The sequence below is a fragment of the Narcine bancroftii genome, chromosome 8 (genome assembly GCF_036971445.1).
Source record: "Narcine bancroftii isolate sNarBan1 chromosome 8, sNarBan1.hap1, whole genome shotgun sequence".
NCBI lineage: Eukaryota > Metazoa > Chordata > Chondrichthyes > Torpediniformes > Narcinidae > Narcine > Narcine bancroftii.
Window position 1 is genome coordinate 8,432,596 of NC_091476.1, and position 18,096 is coordinate 8,450,691.

The 18,096-nt window shown below is 42.7% G+C and overlaps 1 protein-coding gene and 1 long non-coding RNA gene across 5 annotated transcripts in view; one reads left to right on the forward strand and one right to left on the reverse strand.

The window, feature by feature from the left end:
* Window positions 1-18,096, forward strand: part of LOC138740334 (uncharacterized) — a 257,122-nt gene that overhangs the window by 175,573 nt on the left and 63,453 nt on the right. The gene's annotated exons all lie outside the window — the stretch shown is intronic.
* Window positions 14,046-18,096, reverse strand: part of LOC138740328 (transforming growth factor beta activator LRRC32-like) — a 51,949-nt gene continuing 47,898 nt past the window's right edge. The window contains exon 3 of the transcript XR_011342830.1: window positions 14,046-14,324. The gene's annotated coding sequence lies outside the window, so the exon portion shown is untranslated. The remainder of the gene's footprint in view (window positions 14,325-18,096) is intronic.

Genomic DNA, 18,096 nt, shown 5'->3' on the forward strand with positions numbered 1-18,096 from the left:
TTCCCCACCCCCTAACTATCCCCTCCCCCCTAAAACCACCCCCCTTAAAAGATGGCCAGAATATTCTCAAAAAGGAATCCAGAATGGTAAAGTTCCACAAACCTTCTGCTGGGAATCCTAACAATACCCGGGCATCAGATCCACGGGACGCGGAGGGAGCAAGAGTGTTGCAAGTTGACCATGCAAACTTTGAGAACGGGGAAAACAAAATTGTAACACGAGAAGTCTGTCGATGTCATCAGCCGGCAAGCCGTTTGGAAGGCTCCCCGCACAACCAGTCACTTCTCCCACCTGTCGAGCGGTGCGGCGGATGGGCGAGCGCCTGTGATTTCCTGTCGGCGCGACAGGCATGGCAGGCTGCGCACGGCCCTTCCACAGCGCGAGCACACTTCTCCCGGTCGCCACGGCCTTCAGCGCTTTCACCCGCGCGGACCCCAGGGACGGCTGGTTCGGCCCTGCACGTGAAGAGAGAGATGGTGGCTGTCCGCAAAGGCTGGTCGGCAGCGCGCTGGGGTGGGTAAGCAGGGGTGGGCAGAGGATGTAGGTGAGGAGTAATGGGCAGGGGAAGTTACGGTGGTGCAAGGGGCAGTTAGAGGGAGGGATGAATAGAAGGAGGGGTGGATAGGGAAGAGGTAAAAGGGGAGGGGCAGGGCGAGTAGGGGAGGGGTGATTAGAGGGTGAAAGACGGGTAGAGGGAGGAACAGGTTGAGGGGAGAGGCAGTAGAGGGGCGTGTATAGGATGGGGTGGGTAGATGCAGAGCGAGTGGAGTGAGGGGTGAGTAGAGGTTGGGTAAAGGACTGGTCAGGTAGAGGGATGGTGGGTCGAGCGTGAATAGAGGCCTAGAGCCTGAGGAGTGAGCAGGAAATGCTGAGTCCTGATGCAGGCCAAAATGGACACAGCCTGTGAATGCTGACTACATCTCCACAGGGACCAAATAGGTTTCCCTCAGGTCAAACAAAGGGTGAACTTGAGCTACCTACTCCTGACCTGTAACATTATCCTCTTAAAGTTATATCCTAAAGTTTAACATTACATATGTTGAAAGACAAGAAAACATGCAGATGTTGTTGAAAAATGTCAATAAATATTTAGTTCGGCCCTTGACTTAGTCCAAGTTTTTAATTTTGGCCCTCCGTGAATTTGAATTTGACACCCCTGGGTTAGAGGATTTGTTAGTGCTCCAATGCTCTGAGACTCCAGCTGTTAAGACTCTGAAGCATATATGAGGCCTCCAGGAGCTTCCTTCCATTGTCAGGACAGAACATTCACCACCCTTCAGAAAATGAAGCAATCTGCCCCTGAACTCCTAGGCATATACTGCAAAATTGCATTTAACATCGTCATCACACAAATATGCTAGAGAATGACAATCTGCAATGAGAGGTCTAACCACTGTCGGACTCTGGCTTTACCTACCCTCAATTTAGTCTATGTGTCGTCTGAGTCCGCGTGCTCGTTGAATGAAGTGATAGGAGAAGGTATTCGGTTCAACAATCAGTTTATTACACAGCATAAAGCTTAACAGAGCTCTGGTTCAGTCGTTAGTTCATAGGTCACCTGCTCAGTGAGCTATTCCCCAAGACTGACTCCTCTACTGTCCAGTGTCTTCTGTTTATATAGATCAACATTATTGCACTGAACAAAAGTTGGCTTTCTTTGCTAGATTCCTTGCATAAGATTTATCTCAAGCAATTTCCTGCTGTGCAGTTATCTAGGGTGTAGACCTCCCATCTTAATCCTCAAGGCCAGAACATCCTGTTGTCTTGATCAGAAATCAATTCTTACCCCATATATTTCTAATTATTTCTTTGTACTCATCTGGCCATAGCCTTCTGTTCTACTCAACACCTCCTTATGCCTTAACCTTCCTACTGAATTGGTTTATACATTTTCTTTGTCTCCGACATTCTCAGTCATGGTACTCTTTGTTCTCGTTTGGCCATAGTCTTCTGTTCTACTCAACACCTCCTCATGTCTTAGCATTCCTCCTAGATTGGTTCATACATTTTCTCTCTTTTGTGTTTGGAGACAGCAAATTCTGCACGAACTATACTCAGCCAACTTTGATACATACTGTGGCTGTTACTTAATTGCATTCCTATTTCCCTTAAACAGTATACTTGAAGTAAATAGTAAATTGTTACATAGTACTGGATTAATGAATACATAATGAACATAGGCATAGGCATATTTTCTATGATTATTTAACCCCTTGGTTCCAACACCACCCAAACATGACAGTCAGCAGTATTGCTGTCACTGAGTCTCCCCCAGCATTGAACACAAGGGCTTTGGTGAGTTGGAATGGAGGGCAGTGGTTGGTTAGAAGGTTGGGGATTAGGGTCTTTGCCTGAGGACACTGGAGGACAGGGTGGGGAGCTTTGTAATATGGAGGAACTGAGAGTTGCAGAAAGGCCCTGCCATACATGTTCTAATCCAGCACTGCTGTTATGTAATTGTTCAGGGAGTGACCAATGATGGTCCCTATAGTGCTACAAAAGGACTGCTACACTGCAAGCAACATCTCCTATGCTTAACTGACATGGAAATCACATCATGCTTGCAAGCATAACCAGGAAATTGTGGTATTGCTTTTACTCCAGGTGAAAAAAATAATCAATTACGAGGTTCCTTGGAAGAATCAATTATTGACAGAGAGAAAAGAAATGGAAATTTCTGTTAAAAGTTTTGACTGTTTGGATTCCCCCAAACTTGTCTGTTGTCATCTTGTAAAAGCTTCAAAAACAATGAACTCTATGGGCAGAAGTTGACATTTTTACCAGACAATTACATATGCAAACAGACTCTGCATATTTCCATGGCACAAGACTTTGTTCTCTGTCCCATTCTGCTGCAACCATGAAAAATAGACTGATTACTCGCAAGCTGTTTATCCTCAGGAGCTTCAAAGGACAGCATGTATAACAAAGGAAAGTTGAGGATTCTTTTTATCTAAAGCTGTTTATACTGCCGCTGGTTTAGTTTGGATCATAGCAGATGAGTGACCACAGGCCAACTTCCAGAATTTATACTCCCAAGTAAATCTCCCTTTTTATAGATGGAATTGTTCCACTAGATTCCAGTCTAGATTTAGTGGTGTAAACATGGGATATATGTATAACTGTCTCCTAGAATCAGAATTAAATAAATGCCAGCTTAAATCAGGAACCCAGGAGAGTGCCGATCAAACAGAGCCATGAACATCTTCTGTCTGCAGCTGCTACAATTTAAGGACTGTTAGATGCCAGAGTCTAGTGATTGATCGATGGCTGCAAAACATTGGAATCTGGCTCTATGAGTTTATAGACGAAATGAACAACCACCGAGGTTTGCTGAACACCTTCAGGTTTGCAAGCTTTACACCTGAGATGGTCGTACCATGAGTGATCCTCCTTGCACATGAAAGGGGCTGATCTCATTGAATGAATCATTAAACAACTCCATGTGTACATAAAGATATGTGGCACCAGACCCAACTGTGGCTACTCAGCTTATTTTTAGATGACTTTTTTACTTCCTTTTGCTTGTGCTGTGCTGTGTTGTCAGTGAACCCTCATGACCCCTTTCACAGATTTCTACATCTTATTGGTTCTTGCTGCTGTCATCAGGAAAGAGGTATAGGTTGTAGTCAAGTTTATTGTCATCTGATTGTACAAGTATAACCCGACGAAATAGCGTTCTCTGACCCTCATTGCAAAACACACACACAACCAGATGTAACACATACAGACAAATAATACTTATGTAGGACAAGTATTTTATCTATAAAAATAAATATTGCTTTGTACAAATGTGTCTTATATGGTTAGTATGACCAGTTCCTATAGTCATTCAGTATTTTCACTGCCCGTGGGAAGAAGCTGTTCCTCAGCCTGGTGGTGCTGGCTCTGATCCTCCTGTATCCCTTCCTCAAAGGGAGCAGCTGAGAGATGCTGTGTGTGGGGTGGAAGGTGTCCTCAATGATTTTGTGCACCCTCTTCAGTCAGTGATCCCGAATGATCACATTGATGGGGAGAGTGAGACATCTGTGATCCTCTCAGCCACTTTTATTGTCCTGTGGATTGACCTCCGATCCATTTCTCTGCAGCAACCGTACCACACTATGATGTAGCCGGCCAGGATGCTCTCGATAGAGCTCCTATAGAAAGTTGATATAGTGGAAGCCTTGCCCTCTTCAGTCTTCTCTGCATTGAATGTTTTTGTGCAATATGCAGAAGTAATTGATCAAACACCTCATTATGTGCAAGTGGGTACTTCCTGTGAGCTTTGAGAAGGTCATCAAATTGCATCTGGGTCTTTTTTGCATGTGATACAATTACATGTGAGGGAACTTGGATAGGAATGTTTGAATCCCACTGAAATCCATATTGGTTGCCATATTTACAAGTCATTTATATGTGCCTGACCACTCAATGGGCAATGGCCATTTATGTAGACATATGACGTAACCACCATCATCGTAAGGCCATTTCATGTCAGATGGAAAACTAAGAACTTACCTTTCAGACAGCAGCCCTAAAAGGCTGCTCCAGGATCCCATTCATATCCAGAGGCACCTCGTAAAGCCCTCTGGATCTGATAGAGGCAGGGCAAGTGGTGCCGTAGCACCACCTGTCATTAATAAGCGGCAGAACAATAGCCGTCTTCCCTACCCATAATCCCCAGACAGCTGTGGTTCACAGAACAGTTCCGACTGCATGGGGGATTATGGATAGGGAAGACAGCCATTGCTCTGCTGTGTTTTGAGCTGCAGAGAGTGGCCCCGCCTACTCCAATGGCTCCTGCTGCCCCACCGGTCCCTGGTGCCCCAACGGCCCCCGCTGACAGCCCCCATTGCCTCGACTGCCTCCACTGCCCTGACACTCCCTGCTGCCCCACCAGCCACTGCTGACAGCTTCTGCTGCCCGCCGGCTCCCCTTGCCCGACGGTCCCCGCTGCCCTGCCACCACTGCCTTGGGGAGAGGGAGGGGTGAATGGGGAGATGGATCACAGGCTGAGAGCATCATCAGCCCACCCCTAACCAGCTGCTTGCAGTGGCTGTACATTCAGGTCAGGCAGCAGAGTGCAGCGCTCCGGCGATTATCCTTCCCCGAGAAGGGATAGAATCGGTGCCTTGGAGCTGGCCACGGCGCATTCAGGAAGGTACGAATTTAGCCGTAGGGGCGAAGAACCTCTGCCTTTACAAACAAGTGTTTGGTCTACCTGAAAGTGCCTAAAGCCTAAAGAGGTGTCACATGACCTGAGGTCTAAGGACTTGGAGTCTGCTATATAATGTCAGAAGATTATAAAGAAAGTAAAGACCAATGTCATGTGGAATCAAGCATGAAGTGTTGCTTCACTGCAAGTTGAAAAATCATGTGTGTTAGGTCTGCTTTGTTCATGAATGAGTGAGACAAACACCAGACTGAGTCGAAATCAGGGTTCTTTGTTCTTTATTACCGGATTGTAACACTTGCGACTAACATTGTTAGTCGGAGAATGCATTCTGCCGTTATCAGCAAAATGGTGATTTTTTATACCCTTGGATACATGCTTAGAACATCATCATATCATTACTTGTCCAATGACTAAAACTGTTGCTATCCTTTCCCTGCTAGCTTCCTGCCTCTCAATCCATCAATGTCTCTCTTATCTTGTAAGTACAAGGATGCATTCACATCTTGTTACAGCCCTGTACAGGGTAACTCCTTACACATTCCCATCTCATGATGTTTTACCTTACATGTGGAAGTTGAAAAAGAGACTGAATGTTTGCTTCACTCAGAATCAGAATCAGAATTTATTGTCATGAACATGTCACCACATTCATTGTTTTGTGGCAGCGTCACACTGCAAACATTTATATAAACTACCTTACAAAATAAATAAAAATAGTGCAAGAAAAAGTTTTTTATGCACAAAAGCTGTATTATCACCTGCTCAAGTTTAAAAAAAAAGGGAATTTAACTTTTATGCAGCGAATGGAAAAGGCAGATTGCGTAGTCCTTTTATGTAGCCCAGAGCAGCTCGCCAGCTTCCCAGGGCAAAATGGGACTGGATGTATAGCACAGCAGCAGCTGTCCTGCAACAGCCACCCCCCCCTCCGCACCACTGCCTGACAGCCTCACTACCTGGCTGCCTGACAGCCCTGCCACCCCGCTGCCTGACAGCCCTGCCACCCCGCTGCCTGACAGCCCTGTCAGCAGAGGGCAATGTGAGAGAGTGTGGTGGGCGAGGGAGCAGGGAGATATGAGGGAGTGGGTGGCGTAAGGGAGCGGGCAGCGTGAGGAGGCAGGGTGGAGTGAACAAACACAGGCTGACAGCTTCACCACCGGCTGCTCCGTGACAGTGCAGCGGGGCAATGGGGATGTCAGCACGATGTCAATTATCTTATCTTCCTGTTTGGAGCTGCTTTCAATGGCAATCCTTTCATGCAGAAGGTGGAGTGACTTCACTCCACCTCTAAATGTGCCCACTAGGCAGATGGAAGATGGAGTGAATTCCAGCAGTCAATCTGCCTTCAGACCTTTTATGGAAGTAAGTTCAACGATGTAAAGACGAGAATCTCTGTCTTTACATTCACCTTTGTTTTCTCTATAAAAGGGCCTAGTTACTTTGTTCATTGATTCAGGAATCTGATGACTGTCCTTGTGCCACTGAATGCTCGTCTTCAGGCTCCTGCATCTTTTTCCCCAATGGTAGCAGAGTGAAGAGGGCATAGCCAGGGTGGTGGATATTTGGTATATCACCAAAGACTCGAAAACTCATACAAGTTTACCGTGTGGAGCATTCTGGCTGGTTGCATCACTGTCTGGTACAACACTCAGGACAAGAAAAAAACTTCAGAGGTTTGTTAACTCAGCCTGTGTAATCACAGGCACCAGTCTTCACTTCACCGAGGACACCTACAAGACGCGGTGTCTTAAGAAAGCAGCCTCGTGAATCCTCACCACCCAGGCCAGGCCCCCTTTGCACTGTTACCATCAGGAAAGAGCTAAGGAACCTGAAGGTGGCACACTCAACAGTACAAAAGCAGCATCTTCTCCTCTGTCATCAGATTTCTGAATGGACTACGAATCAGACACTACCTCACTTTCTCTTATTTTACACTAATTTATTTATTTCATTAAAAATGTAATTTATAGCAACATTTGAACCTGTAACGCTGCTACAAAACAATGATTTTCATGATATGTTCAATGCAATAAATTCTGATTCATCCAGCTTTCATCAGCCAAGGTCTTGAGGAAACTAATATATTTAGTTCCAGGAGACAAGTCCTTGGAGTGGAAGTTCCGAGAAGGCTTGGATGCCCACTGCTGTCGGAGAGGTCTCAGGTCACAGGTATAGCCTAGAATGAAGAAGTGTGGAAAGAGATCACAAATGGGCAACTTGGTACAGCTCTAATGGCCAGGAAATATTTATTTAGCTTTTGTCTCAGAGATTAAAAATTCATAAAGACTTTTGTTATTCCACATCAGTGGGTGTACCTTTAAATTTTAATTGTATATATAAACAATATAATACATGGTTGAAGTGTTGTTGCCCCATGATCTGCAGGTAAGTCCCATTGGTTGGTTATTATCCATGGCTATGACACGGATTCCAAATCATCTTTTCATTCGATATAATTGGATTTCCAGACTTGATATTTTAATGATCTCAGACTTTCTCATTATATCTATATTATCTGTAAATTTACCAACTTTATTCAAACTGAAAGAGAAAATGGCAGTAAATATGGTTCCATCACAATTATTTGCACCATCAAATGGCTTACATTTTCCGTGCATTGGATCTAATTCATTCACCAAGTATATTTTGGGATTGTCATTCTGCAACTTCATATGACTAGGTTGAATCATGCTTGCCTATAGAACCATTCCATCTTCAGTATAGCACAGCACAGGGGCTCCAAAGAATGTGTAACTCTGAAATAGCCTTACTGCCCCTCTGTCCAATCCATGTTCCATTCATTTGAGTGGGGTTGTCAACTCCAAAGAAAGGGGAATGTGAACGTAATCATTAAGAATTATTTTATGTTGTTCTATTTTACTTTATTTTGTTATTTTAGGGATAATGTGTTAATTAAGCTTCTCCTTTTTAATTTTTTAATTCAATGTTTTAATTATTTCAATTTATTTGAACAGCAGCTGTGTGATGTGTAATTTGAACCCATGGCTCTCAATCACTAGTCCAAACTTTTGTATGGTATACTGTGTTTACAACCAATTCACTCAGGAGAGTTCTTCAGCAAGTTATTGATAACTTTAGAAGGGATTCATGACACACAATTCAAGGTAAAGAACCATTTGAGAGAGAATGAAGAATATAGGTTCAGCTCTGGGAGATGGAAATCTGTGGAATCCTGAACTGAGTGGAGCCCATAAAATGAGGCGTAAATATTACAGGGCAGGCCCTTGGTCTTCTGAAACCACAATGCCAGTGTTAGGACAGGTCTGGTGATGACTCGTGGCACAAACAAGAGAAAGACACCAAAATAATTACAGTGAGCTATGCAATATTAACAGTAAAAGGTGTTTTTGCATATTACTAAACAGCTTTCTACTTTGGTCTTATATGGATAGGGAAGATAATGTTCTGGACTGTATGTTGCAGCAAGGACATTCACACCAAATATAGAATTTCAGACCTGATGATGTATGGTATATTACGAGGAATTTCACTTTAAGGGCTAGTATAAGCTGTGACCATTCACAACTGTGGAGAGAACTGAGTTTGGCAGCAACTAGTACAGTGTGTACCCATTTCACTACTTTTGAAGAGAAGACAGGAAATAATGTAGCTTTTATCCAAGCACAGGTGTGGAGAGTCATGTGAAAGACACACGTAAAGGAACAGCATACTTGGTGATCAGCAGCCATTTTAAAGAAGCAGCTCTTTGAGCAGCAGCATCTGAAGGGACTGTGCTGGAATGGTTCTGTGTGGTAATGGTCAATATGTTTGTTTCCCTGTCTGGAGGAGTTTTGATCCCCACCATGACCAAAAGAAGGGTTATTTTGAAGGGGAATTATTAAATCCCACCATGACCAAAGGAAACGTCACTTTGACTGACCTGTATTTGGGTATTGGAAGCAGGAGAAATACTGCATTTGAATTGTGACCATTGTGATGGTCATTTTGGACTAACCCGGGTCTGGATTCTGGAAGTATTGTGTAGGTCACTCACTGTCAGTTCCCCTACAAAAGAAAAAGGAAAAGGGGAGTTGTGACCACAACTCATCTGAAAGGACATTTGCTCTGGAACTAACTCGTCAAGGTTTCTTGAGTTTTCAACAGTCTGTCACTCAGTCTCTCCCACCTCATCCGTAATCACTTCTTTGCATCAGTTTAAGAATCTTCGTGTCAACACTGAAAGCCTGACTTTGGAATAACTTTCCAGAATGATGCTTAAGCTGTAATGGTTTGGGTATCTCACACACACACACACACACACACACACACACACACACACACACACACACACACACACACACACACACAGTTAAGTATGTTCGCACATAATTGGGGGTTGAGTTTAGATAAGTTAGATAAGGCGTTATTAGTAATTAATAATAAAAATATTATTTTAAAATTAACATTGTCTTGGCAAATTACTATTGCGGCTGGTCTGTGCCGAAACAGGTGGGATTTGTTCTGTTTCCTTTTATGAAATAGAAATGTTTATTTAATTAAAATTTAACAGTTTATGCTTCAGGAAACAAAATCGAGTCCTCATTGATTTGATAGATTCACATTAACTTTGTAAAACCAATGAATTACCACCCAATTTACCGTGGTGAAAACGAAACTCATTCACCGTAACCATGAAGGAAATAACGAGGCAAAAATAAGGATCAATATCATCTGCTCTTTACTTGCTATTCCCCATGTTCTATATGCCATAAGGATCTGTGATATTCATGCCCTAAGGAAATGGTTTTGGTTTATTCCTTGAGACTGAATTTGTTAAGGTTTAATTTTACCGAGAAGCAGAGAATATAAATATTATTGGTGGAATGAAAAATAAAATTCCTTGTTAACTCTGCATGGAACTACAGAGCACATTGTTCCATTTGTGTGCAAGGATCACCTCATCCATCATTCAATGGTGAAGTGAGCTATTCTGTGCCTTACTCCTTCCATCAACACTTCAATTTGCATCCACAGCTGGATTGACACTGACTATTATTTATAGCACTTATGTGCCTATTAAGATGGTTACCAGCTGACTCAACACTATTACTGCCCTTTTTCTGACTGGTTGAGTTGTTGAACATTACAAGAATCACCGGAGCTTCAAGTAAACTATTATGTTCCTGCAAATTGCCCTGGCTCTCCCCGTAGGCTATCATTGGGCTTGCATGGGGAAGATGAATGTTCTGACCCAAACAGAGCAACGAGGAATTTCCCAGGAACTGTGGAATTTCAAACCTAGTGATGTGTATTAAGAAGCAGTTCTGTGGAATATTCATCAATATCTCATGCAACAATGGTTGTAACATGTGAGCTCTTTAGTTTTAGCAGGTTATTTTTACCTCACTATTTGAGCCTCACGAATTACAAGTAAACACTACATTGGAAAGGTAGGAACAGAAACCATGGCTAAATTTTAACCTTAATTCAGAAACATTGATGTTAACTTTATTATATCCTCACCTGAACAGGCTCTGATAAGCCAATTTAGAAAAGTAGTCGTTATCCCGCCCTACATCCTTAACATCATTCTGATTAGAAAATTTACCAAATAATGATTTAAAGGAACATTTAGTGCTTTTTATTAAAATCCCTGGAAGTAGCTGGGGTGGCACTTGTAGCCTCACAACTCCAGAGACTTGCAGTCAATCCCACCTGCCCAGTGATGTCTTTGTGGAGTTTGCATGTTCGTCCTGTGGCCACATGGTTTTCAACCAGGTGCTCCGGTTGCCGACCACATCCAAGGTAATGTTAGTTAGTGGCACGGTTAGCGCAGTACTGTTACAGTGTCAGCCACCTAGGTTCGAATCCAGCACTGTCTGTCAGGGGTTTGCACATTCTCCCCATGGGTTTTCCCTGATTACTCGGTTTCTTCCCATTCTCCAAAAACATGGAGTTGGTAGGTTAATTGGGTGTAATCGCGTGGCATGGATTTCAATGGCTGGATTTGACTTCTACCATGACAAGTTCCAGATTAAGGTATTGCGTAGCCTGTCGCTTGCATGGTGGTGGTGGGGGCGGGGGGGGGAGTACTTAGACTTACTCTGAAATTGCTTCCTTATCTCCCCTCCCCTGTTAAAACTTATTTCTAGCAGCAGCTGGCGGCTTGCTCAGTGAGGGAGCAATGGCCATCTTTGTCACCCATAATCCTTCACACAGCGGGAACCACTATGCATTTCCCTGGCGCTGACAATAGCAGAGCAGTTTCAGCTGCGTTGGGGATTATGGGTAACAAAGACGGGCATTGCTCCCTCATTGATCCATCAACACGAGCTGCCTGGGCAGCCTCAAAGTGGATGCTGGATCAGATGCTGGAGCGGCGCTCCGGTGAACTCCAGCAACACTGCGCCCCTGCTGCAGTGTTGGGAATTAGATTGGGGGTGGGCGAGGTGGTCAGTCAAGTTGAGGACTGTGGCGCCCCCCCCTTCAAGTGGCATGTTCCATCCTTGATGAAAGGTTATAATAATTTTTGCTACCACCCCTTTAAGACTTATTTCCCAACAATTGTGCAGCCTGCAGTGGCTATGAGCTATAGTCTGTGTTAATAACCCCGATTAAAGGCGATAATTGGTTAAAATTGCTATGGTTAGCAATTTTAGTCAATTATCACCTTTAATCTGGGTTAGTAATACAATGGGTTTACAAAATGAGGCTGTTTCCCACCTGTAGCGGGCCCCTACAGCCCCTTACACACTGGACTCTAAATTGGCCAGTCGAATGGCAACTGGCCAATTTAAGGACGATCTCACCCCTTTGATGATGGTAGTGACACCAGAAGCCATTAAAACTGGTCTATATTCACTTTATGGACACGTACTGATTATCACAGTTCTCACTCTCCACACTCAAACTTTCCGCCAACATGTATCTCATAGCCGCTACATAAAGATGAATACGAAAATGTTTAAGTTCATAATTCCTAGTATTTTCATAAATGCAGGGGCCCTTTAAAATGTGGGGCCCATAGCATATGCTAATTTCGCAACTACGTTAATCTGGTCTGACCATGATGTAAATATTTTTTTCAAAAATGGTGTAACGACTACAACACTGGCAAACCGGGTTCAAAACCGGTGTTGTTTTTAAGGAGTTTGTATGTTCTCTCCATGCCCTGTGTGGGTTTCCTCAGGATTTCTCCTATGTTGCAAAGACATAAGGGTGTTGGGAGGTTAATTGGTCACGTGTATATTTGAACAACGTGGGCTTGTGCGCCAGAAGGGCCTGTATCTCTAAATTTAAAAAAAATGAGTTGTTAAATTTTCTTACTCCAGTTTTGTCCCTATAGTGGAACTTCAATTTTATACTGGTCATTAAGACTACGCTTTGAAGTACTTCAGTGGTTATGAAACAGAGTGGGTGTCCCCTGGTGTCATAAAATAGTTGACTTTATAAATGAAAGTCTTTCTTCTTCATGTGCATTCACGTAAACTTACCACATGTCACAATCCCAGAAAGACAGAATTTGTTCATTCCATTGGGTTTCCCTTATATGAAAAAATCCAGTCAAGTACAGTAAAAGTCCAAAAATCGGGACACCAGAAATCCCGACCACCCAAGACTCTTGGTCTTTGCCATGGATGCCCAGCGGCAACAAGCAACCATGCGGACGGAAGTCATGGAAATGCAAGAAGAAATATTTATTTGCTTTTTTGTACTTTGTATTTTCTTTTCTTTTTTTTTTCGAAAAAGAAAAAGAAAAGAAAAGAAAAAGAAAAAGACTTTGTATTTTATATGAAAAAATATTACCTGTTTATTTTCCTTAAATTTGAATTTTAAAAGCACTGCCCAAGAATCTGTAAAATCAAAAAATCCTGTCTGAGCCAATCTCTGAGCAGTCTGGAATTTTAAGATTTCTACTGTAACAAGAAATATCCCAATGAAATCATCAATCCCATTGCAAAGTCGGGTAAAATCCATTGTATGGAGCCTTCATCATAGAGCAAAAAAATAATTTTAGATTCAAAAGCAAAATTTAGAACATTTTTTTAAACATTAAACAGCTGTTCAAATTATTTTTCCCAATTAAAATTATTGCATGAGATCTTATACATAGTATCTCATTTTATCAAGTCCAAATGTAAATCCACTTTTACCACCATCTGCAGCCTTTCTTGTCCCCATTTTCACAGAAATATTGTCCACTCCATGACCCAATTTAATTTAACCATAGTAAACCTTGCCTTTATCTTAGGGGAAGCTTCAAATTGGAGGAACACATTCCCCAGCCATTTACAATGGTGAAAAAAATAATCTTCACACAAAGGAGGCACCTTCTTCTGAACCAGACCATAAATCATTCCCTCTGGCTTCTTTCTGTAACTGTGCTGTTTAATTTGCATATTCTATTGAAGAGATTGCAGCAGGTCATTAATAAAACAAAGGCACCTATTTGGACACAAATAGTTGTAGATTTATGCTTCAATGTCACACCCTTTCAGGCCACAACTCCCCACTGAAACTACAAAGAGTTCCTTTGAATGTGTTGCACTGTGGCCCAGAGGTCACAGTTTCAACCCCAATGATGCATCAGGCTAAAATCTCAAATAAAGACAGAAAGTGGAAAACATTCAGCAGTCCAGGCAGCATCTTTAGAGAGACGGAGACAGTTAATGGTGTTACTTTAGCAAAAGTGGGTTACGACAGGGGTTCAGCTGCTGAGAACTGTTCGTAGCACGAGCTGTTTGTAAGTTGGAAATGATCAATAAGCAGTGTGTGGGAGAGGATCACAGAAACAGCTGTGATGGGAGAACGGGAGGCATGGCATGAGCATCCACTCAATGCATTCAGCGCTGCTCGGCTCAGTTCAACTTCCGAATTATTGCAGGGGTAAAAGAGGGAATAAATAGGAAAAGAGAGCCAAATAAATATTCATAATTGCAGTTGGTATTTAAAAAAAAGTGATATTTCAATTGGACATACAGATCTTTTGGCAGTCCTGGAGAAATTTGTAGTTTGGGTGCTTCAGGGAGGATGGAGCTGTTGAAACATCTGTTCTTGAAGTTAGAGGTGTCTGTACCTGCAGCCTGAAGGTAACAGTGAGCAGCATTTGTGACCATTGTAATGTTGGCTGCCTTAACGGTACAAGAAATCCAATGGATGTTTCGGAAATCACTTCATAGAACACAGTCCCATTCTTTCCTTCCCCCTCCTGTCGGACAGAAGAGATAAGTGAGTTTGAAAACACTCTCTTCCAGATTTAAGGACATTTTTGATCTTGCTGTAATCAGATTCTTGAATTGATGTCTTGCCCTCTTTAGCTGCACCTTTCTCTTTAACACTATAGACTGCCCTTTAGTTTAATATAACCCTATCCTCTGCACATTTATTTTTATCCTTGCTCTACCTGTTTTTCTATGTATAGGTTCACTTGCCTAGGTAACTGCTTTCATTGTATCTCAGTAAACATGACAATAAACAATTCAATCCCATGCAACCTTGGATATTCCATCAGGCTTGTTCATTCCTGGAGCAAATGTGTCAGACTCAGTCTGGACAGCAGCGTGAGAACAACCAATCTGCAAAATGTGTCTTCCATGAACAGGAAGCTGACTTTGCTGGTGTTTAAATAACTGAATTGATCTATGGACAGTTTCCTTTTGAGTCTATTCCCTGCTCCCACCAGTTTCAGTCCTCTTTCAGGGTTTGACTGATTCTGTGACAAGCTGATGACAATCACTGCTGAGGCAGAGTGTACACTGGAAGCCAATTGTCTCAGGTTTCCTGACAACAAATGCCACATTTGAAAGAGAATCACATCTCAGTATCTGGAAGGAAATTTAAAAAGATTAACCAAAACCACATGTTGATTTTGAAGCTACAGCAAAGTATAATTTTGTAACATGAGAGCTGTCATGGGTGCTGTAATGGTCTATTGCTCTATACAACTCAGGCCAACTATTATATTTTTTTCTCCAGCCTTGTTACCAATGGGACTAATTACTATACAGTAATGCACTTTATCCTCAATAAACCATTTACATTAAAGGACAAGAACCCCTGGTAAAAGTAAAGGTTTCAATAGTGTCCCGTAATACTACATTTAGAATGTAACACACATGAAATTCTTTGACTTTTGTCTACCGTAAGGCAGACAGACCCATGGAGCATTAATGATCCAATACCTGATTCATTTGTAACTGGGTTTGATTGAGTAGTATTTTTATGATGCAAATTTTTAAAAAATAGTATCTTTTTTCAGAATCAGAATTTATTGTCATGAACGTCATAAAATTTGTTGTTCAACGCACCATTACAGTGAAAATATAGCTATAAATCACATTTTGAAAATGCATGGTTGGCTACCGCACCAGTGATCGGGACCGGGGTTCGAATCCCACTCTGTATATAAGGAGTTTGTACGTTTTCCCCGTGTCTCCTTGAGTTTTCTCTGGGGGCTCTGGTTCCCTCCAACCATTCAAAATGTACTGGGGGTGTAGGTTAATACGATGTAAATTGGGCGGCATGGACTCGTGGCCTGAAATGGCCCGTTACCGTGATGTATGTCTAAATTAAAAAATTTAAATTTTAAAAAAATTTGCGAGAAAATAGGATAAAGTGAGGTTCATTGTCCATTGAGAAATCTGATGGCAGAGGGGAAGAGCTGTCCTTGTGCCGCTGGATGCTAGCATTAGTAGTTTAGGTTGGGGGAGAATTATATCCTCAGTATTCTTTGAATTTGTTCTACAGTGCCTTCTATTTTGCAACTTTCACCTCCAGGGAGGACGAAAGCTACATACTCTGGAACCATCAGCACCAACTTCTCCTCCAGGTTTACAACGTTACCAGATTTTGAATTATATTGACACTCATTTCGTGCCACTGGGCCAAAATGATGGATTTTCTTTTAACAAGAAGTGTCATAACAGCATAATGGTCACAAGAGCAGTTCAAGGTCAGCTCTCATATTTTCAGAGCAATCAAGCAAGAGATCTTGAGCTCCCCAATTCGTTATAAAACACATCTAAAAAGATGCATTGCCCTCTAATTGTATTTTTTCAGATGCAAACTATTGCAAGGAGTGTTTTGTATGGTCACAGATAGAAATTGTTTCGAAGGATACAGGCTGATCACAGGCAAATTGGAGTAGCTTGGGTAGACATCTTGGTTGGCATGGACAAGATGGACGAAAAGGCCTATATCTCAGGCTTTGTTTTTAGAAAAGCCTTTAAAGGAAATAATGACATCACAAAATGATTTTCTTTTCTGGAGAAATTGAACTTCATGTTTATGATTAGGAAATGAATCAATGGTTACGGGGCAAAGGTAGGAGAATGGGGTTGAAAAGAAGAGGAAAGCATCCGTGATGGAATGGCGGGGTAGATTAATTCCACTCCTATGTCTTATGGTCTTATCTACACCCTCTTAAATTTTGTGTAATTAATTGATCAAGAAGCAAAATGTTTCAATTGGATTTTGTTGCCATGTGCTGCATTGTATTCTTCATTGTTTACCCTGCACAAGATGTCAGGCAAGCATACATAGTGGGATGGGTTGGTGCCACAAAAGGCTTGAAGGCCGCTGTCCTCTTAGGTATTGTTCTTTGCTCAGGTGAACAAATTTGCATCTGGACTGAACATTGGCAAACTATTTCTCCTCACAGAGGACAGCACAACCCAGCACCAACCTTGGTCATGAATGATTAGAGTGAGGAAGAGTGGTTTTACCTTTCTCCTTTCCAATTTTCCTGATGGACGACTGTCCCCATGGCTACCTTTGCTTGATGTGTTCTGGGTCAAACTTTAACTTAATTTTGACATGCAGCACGGTAACAAGCCCTTCCGGCCCAAGAGCCTCTGCCACTAAAATACCCCAATCAACCTACAATCCCCCTACATTTTGAAGGGTGGGAGGAAACCAGATCACTTCTTACAGAACCCAGTTCGCTATCACTGTAATCTTTGGGTTGGCTTCGCAGACGAAGATTTATGGAGGGGGTAAATGTCCACGTCAGCTGCAGGCTCGTTTGTGGCTGACAAGTCCGATGTGGGACAGGCAGACACGGTTGCAGCGGTTGCAGGGGAAAATTGGTGGGTTGGGGTTGGGTGTTGGGTTTTTCCTCCTTTGTCTTTTGTCAGTGAGGTGGGCTCTGCGATCTTCTTCAAAGGAGGTTGCTGCCCGCCGAACTGTGAGCGCCAAGATGCACGGTTTGAGGCGATATCAGCCCACTGGCGGTGGTCAATGTGGCAGGCACCAAGAGATTTCTTTAGGCAGTCCTTGTACCTCTTCTTTGGTGCACCTCTGTCACGGTGGCCAGTGGAGAGCTCGCCATATAACATGATCTTGGGAAGGCGATGGTCCTCCATTCTGGAGACGTGACCCACCCAGCGCAGCTGGATCTTCAGCAGCGTGGACTCGATGCTGTCGACCTCTGCCATCTCGAGTACTCCAACGTTAGGGATGAAGGCACTCCAATGAATGTTGAGGATGGAGCGGAGACAACGCTGGTGGAAGCGTTCTAGGAGCCGTAGGTCTGGGCATCCTCCAAATGGATGGCATTAACGCTTCCACCAGCGTTGTCTCCGCTCCATCCTCAACATTCATTGGAGCGCCTTCATCCCTAACGTCACTGTAATACCATTGTGCTAAATGCTACACTAATCATGTGTTATATTTGAATCCATTGCATGCAAACATTTTGATGGCTCAGTGTAAATATTTTGATTTTGCAGTACTTCTCTGAACAGAATGCTTCTTTCCACAGAAACACCATATGGGGTAGGGGTGGTACAGAAGAGCAGCAGGAATCTAGACTGTACTTTTATTCTTGCCTAATTCAATTGGTGTGAAGATCAGTTGCATACTTTTACCAGTGGTCCTGCTAACTCAGCACAAATCTACACCATCCCTCAACTGAGATTTCCAGTGGATAATTGTACAGACCTTTGTTCTCTAATCAATTTTTTGATTTAATGGTAAGATTA